This window comes from Pan troglodytes, chromosome 1 (assembly GCF_028858775.2).
Source record: "Pan troglodytes isolate AG18354 chromosome 1, NHGRI_mPanTro3-v2.0_pri, whole genome shotgun sequence".
NCBI lineage: Eukaryota > Metazoa > Chordata > Mammalia > Primates > Hominidae > Pan > Pan troglodytes.
This window is the reverse complement of record NC_072398.2, coordinates 140,308,526-140,313,592: the sequence shown is the minus strand read 5'-3', so window position 1 is coordinate 140,313,592 and position 5,067 is coordinate 140,308,526. Positions and strand designations below refer to the sequence as shown.

Below are 5,067 nucleotides of genomic sequence, written 5' to 3'. Positions count from 1 at the left end.
GCCGTGCGATGGCCGGCTTTGGGCACCGGGGATGGGGGCTACGCTACGCGTGAAGGGCCTCAGTCCTCGGGCTTTAATTCAGGAAGAAAATGAAAGCTGGAGGTCTCGTGGGCGGGACTGGAGGCGGCCAAATAGGCAAGAACCCGCAACAGGAGTAGGGACATTTTTTCTTCAAATTCCAATCCCATCCAGCGATAGACAGGCGCGTGGGTCTCCCTCCTCCACGACCACCACACAATGGCACACACTTTTGCTGGAAACTGAAATCGAAGTCTCTGAGGCAGGCTGGGGCCCAGGCCGGCAGCGGGGAGGGGAAGGGTCCAGCCACCTCGGCGTGGCCTTGGCGAGCGCTCCGGGGTCAGAGGCCGTCGTTCTCGCCGCGCTCCACAGCGCGTCACCCGCTGCCCTAGCGACCCCCGGGCGACCCCGGCATCGCCTGGCTGCGCCGTCCCGGCGGGCCGGCCCTCTCCACGCCCTCTCCTGGGGTTTGCGGCGGGCACAGCTCCCTCCAGACTGGGTCTCTCCACTAGCCTCCTCCCCGACCGCAACGTGGGAACCAGAGCTATCCGAGTCACGAGCCCCAAGTGCACACAAAGCCCCCAACGGGGCCACGGCGCCTCCACGCCTCGCTACCTCCAGCTCCAGGAGCGCAGAACGCAGCGCCCTGGGTCACCGCGTCTGCCCTGCGGAGCAGCCCCACTGAGGGGAAGCCTCGGGCAGGAGGTGAGACCCCGCGCACGCAAGCACCCCCGCCCCAAGCAGGGCCCTCTGCCCGAGGGAGACTCTCACCTCAAATAAACGGGCGCTGCCGCCTCCAGGGGGAGGACAGCGGGCGGAGAATACTCACGCTGGGCCCAGCCGCGCGGGGACTTCGCTGGGAACCACGCGCGGGCTCCCGCGGGGGAGCGGAGCCCCAGCCTGCAGTCCTGCGCCCGCCCCAGCACCGCCTCCTCGGAAGGGAGGCCTCTACCGTCCGGCGGCGGACCTGCAGCCGCCGCGGGAGACGCTGCCCCGCCCCCCGGCCCCGCCCCTCGGCCCCTCCCCGCCCCGCTGCCCTCCTTTTCCCCTGCCCCCTCCCTCCGCTCCTCAACGCCCGCCGGGTGCAATCTGCTCTCTCCGGGAGACGAACGCGAAGCGACGTGGAAACCCTTCCACCAAAATGAGCTGTGATATCCTTTTGATGGCTATAATTTATTCCAAATCGTCCCTGGACTGAAACGATCAATTAGCAGCCCGAAACGCACTGTGAAGTAAATTGTCACACTCTCTATTACAGGATGGTTATCATATATTTATAAGGTGTGTTTTCTGCAATCAGAACCAACAAGGTGTTGAGCGATCAGTCATAAACGCACTTCTTCAAAAAGAGAGGGAGAGAAGCTCAGCATTGTGTGGCGGGGGAATAATCCTCATGACAGTTCTCTCCCCACCCAGTGATGTTTTGTCTTGGCACCTGGGAAGTGCAGTGAGGGCTGGAGCTCTGGACGGACTCTCTTCGCCACGCGTGCCCCTGGAAGCAGGGTCCCTGTGAACTACGGAGAGACCCCAGAGGAGAGATTTCCTTATTGTGTAAACACAAATCAGTCGTAAGGGCCGCTCCCTCTGTCTTTCTCTGTCTTCTCTTGTATCCACGAAAATCATATCTTACTCTTTGCTTCTAAGCTTCTAATAGAATGTTTGCATCCTACACTTAATCATAAGTATTTTTTCTTCTTCCTCAGGTCTCAAGGTGTTGACCTCCTCTCTCGTTATTTAATTGATGATGATCGGTAGAAATTATGTCTGGGTGATACGAAGTTTACCCACAGAGAGAACCCTGCTTTCTGAATTGAAATCCTCAGCAGAACTCTTCCATCATTCATAAATGAGATAGCCCAAAGTTCTAAGAAAGTAATAAGAAAGGGCGATTTAGGCCAGGCGCCGTGGCTCACGCCTGTAATCCCAGCACTTTGGGAGGCCAAGGTGGGCGGATCACTTGAGGTCAGGAGTTCAAGACCAGCCTGGTCAACATGGTGAAACCCCGTCTCTACTAAAAATATAAAAGAGTAGCCAGGCATGGTGGTGCATGCCTGTGATCCCAGATATTCGGGAGGCTGGGGCAGGAGAATCTCTTGAGCGGGGGAGATGGAGGTTGCAGTGAGCTGAGATCATGCCACTGCACTGCACTCCAGCCTGGGTGACAGAGTGAGACTCTGTCTCAAAAAAAAAAAAAAAAAAAAAAAAATACTGATTCAGCCTGGTAGCTATTTTGACTGGACCAGGCCATGGAGACATTGTTATTTTCCTTCTCAGTGGTCAGGAATATACATCTGGAACTTCTGAGTTTTTCCCCTTACAAACTTTCATCAGATAGTCATCCATGAACCACCTATCAGTCATTTTTTAGAAGGGTTCTAGTTTGCATCCAAGTGATATTCCTTTTGCCTGAAAAACATAGCTTTAGAGCCTAGACTACTGGTTATTGATTGTGAAAAAAATTTAGCAGCTAGAATTATGCCCTTGTAGTAATAAAGTGACATTCATGCAGAGTGAATCACAAGGTGTGAAGGTAAGATGCAGAATTTATACCACATTCTTCTTAGGTTAAGTGCCCCCATGACTTTTGCATGGGAGGGCTTATCTGCAATGCCAACCCTTGAAGAATGGGGAGAAAGGAAATCTGGTTGGGCATTTGAGCTGTGGAGGCAGCTGTTGCCATTGGGCTTTCACCCCCACCCTCACAGCATAAATGAAGTACCACATTCCTCTGTCAGAAAGCAATGGGGATAGGGAACCTTGCTTCATCTGAGGACTGGCATAGCAAAGAGCCAGACCCAGCACCTTCACCTTGTGCCTTCCAATATTATTGATTTAATTTGCATTTAACAGCTAATATTTATTGAACATTTACTCCATGCCAGGCACTGAGCTTTAAACTACAGATGCACCTCAATTTATGATGGGATTGTCCTGATAAACCTATTGTAGTTTAAAAATATCTTAAGTTGAAAGTACATTTTTGACTTACAATATTTTCAATTTATGATGGGTTTATTTGAACATAACCCCATCATAAATGAAGGAACTTTTGTACCATTGTAAAGTTGTAAAGTAGAGAAATGTTAAGTCAAACCATTCTAAGTTGGGGACCATCTGTATGTGTATTATCTTATTTAATTATTTCAACAATCTTATTGGAGAAGGTTATTTATTTTGCCAAAGAGAAAACTGAGACCTGGAAAGATTAAGTAATTTATGCAAGACCACCCTCCTAGTAAGTGATGACTTCAAATCCAAGTCAGTCTCCAATACCCACACTCTTCACCCCAATAATATAATACTTCAGAAATTTGAGATTTTGATTTAAGATTTTTTTCCACCAAAAAGATTTTAGTGGAGCTGATGATACAATGAGAGTGGTAAATTCTGGGAGATGATTGAAAGAACAGCTGTTTGCAATAGAAAGCCACATTGGGTACTTACACAGCCCCTCCCCACCTTGGTAGATTATCTCTTCTTTGTTCTATCCTTCCTACCCTTCGTGATTTCTTTTTCAGAGTTACACCCGCCATCTAGCAAAACAGACCTCACCCAAGGTCAATGATGGCTGCTAACCTTGGGGTTGATGGGGGAAGGTGGATGCAGCAGACCCCAGGGAAAACAAGAGCACCGTGAGGAGGAGCCAGAAGAGGCCAGAGGCCCTTGTCTCAGACATCCAGCTCTGAGAGTGAAATGTTGCTTCCTAATGGACTTTAAATTACCAACATCGCTAAACTCTCTCTTAATAGACTTGTAAAGATTTGCTTGCTACCTTTTTCCTCCTTCATGTAGAATTTGTAATCAAGAGCCCAATTTTGTCATTTGGAAATACCAATTATCTAATCACGGCATGCTGTATAACGTACTTGTCTGCCCAATTAGCTAGGACAATTATTAAAATTCAGAGGCCTAATTATGTCTCAATTTAATGCTGGCAAACTTGCATACAGAGCAGTAATTAAAATCCTCTCTTTCCCTCTGCCTTTAGGGCAGGGGATGATTAGGCCCTGTCAGGGGGTGTACTGAACCAAACCAGTGAAGCGTATTGTGCAACATGACCCTGCATTGTTAAGTGTGTCAACATATTAACCTGAATTCCCTTCAGCCCCCACATAATCACATTTGGTGGAAGAATAAAGGAGCTAAAACATGAAGCATTTTATTAAAAAAACATAAATTCATTTTAATTAATGCTGTGAGAGTTCTGGTGAATTTCACGTTTCCAAGTGCTAGAAGACGTAAGACTGGTTCATCTAATTACTAGCAAATTTGTTCTTGTTAAAACTACTTTTCTTACTCATTTAAATAAAATAATTTTGGGGGGTAGTATTTAAAAAAAAAAGCCCTAGTTAGCTTCCAGTAATACAGTTGATTACCAGCTTTGATGATGGAACACAAGTGAATGTTGACTTCCAAAAGATTCAAACCCAAGACTGGAGGCATTGAGGGGAAAAAATACTACAATTTAATACTTGAAAGATGTTAATAAAAGTGGAACATTACAAATCATAATATTGAAATAAATTCAAAATATTTGTCTTTTGAGCTCTTAAGTTTGATGTCTGAAATTGAACCAGGGTGAGAAGACCAGAGCATTGCACAAATTCATGATGCTTTGCAAGCTCCAGACGGTGTGTGTCCACCTTGCCAGCATCTAAACCACCTTCTCTATGGAGTAAGGAGAGCCACAAAACCCATTAAGACTCCTGAGCTGTCCTCTAAGTTCTGGCTTTCACTCATGATGGTCTTTAGAGATTATTCATATATTCAACTAAGGAAGGACAACATTTAGTCTAGACCAAAAATGAATTATTCTGGAGCAGAACTTCTTTCAATTGCTTCCCAACTTCTTGCTGTATGGATAGCTTCCACAGAGTAAGAGACACACAAATACACACTCATGCACACTCGCACAGTCCCTTACTTGGACAGAGCTTACTCTCATCTCAATTGATCTCTTTTTCTTTTTTTTTTTTTAGATGGAATTTTGCTCTAGTTGCCCAGGCTGGAGTGCAGTGGTGTGATCTCGGCTCACTGCAACCTCCACCT

At 47.3% G+C, this 5,067-nt stretch overlaps 1 long non-coding RNA gene across 1 annotated transcript; it reads left to right on the top strand.

Moving 5' to 3' along the window:
• The first annotated feature begins 266 nt into the window (after window positions 1-266).
• On the top strand, window positions 267-4,209 carry LOC100610326 (uncharacterized). The gene is made up of 2 exons (XR_010153257.1): window positions 267-723; window positions 1,435-4,209. It is a non-coding gene; the product is annotated as an uncharacterized LOC100610326 (long non-coding RNA).
• The last annotated feature ends 858 nt before the right edge of the window (window positions 4,210-5,067 follow it).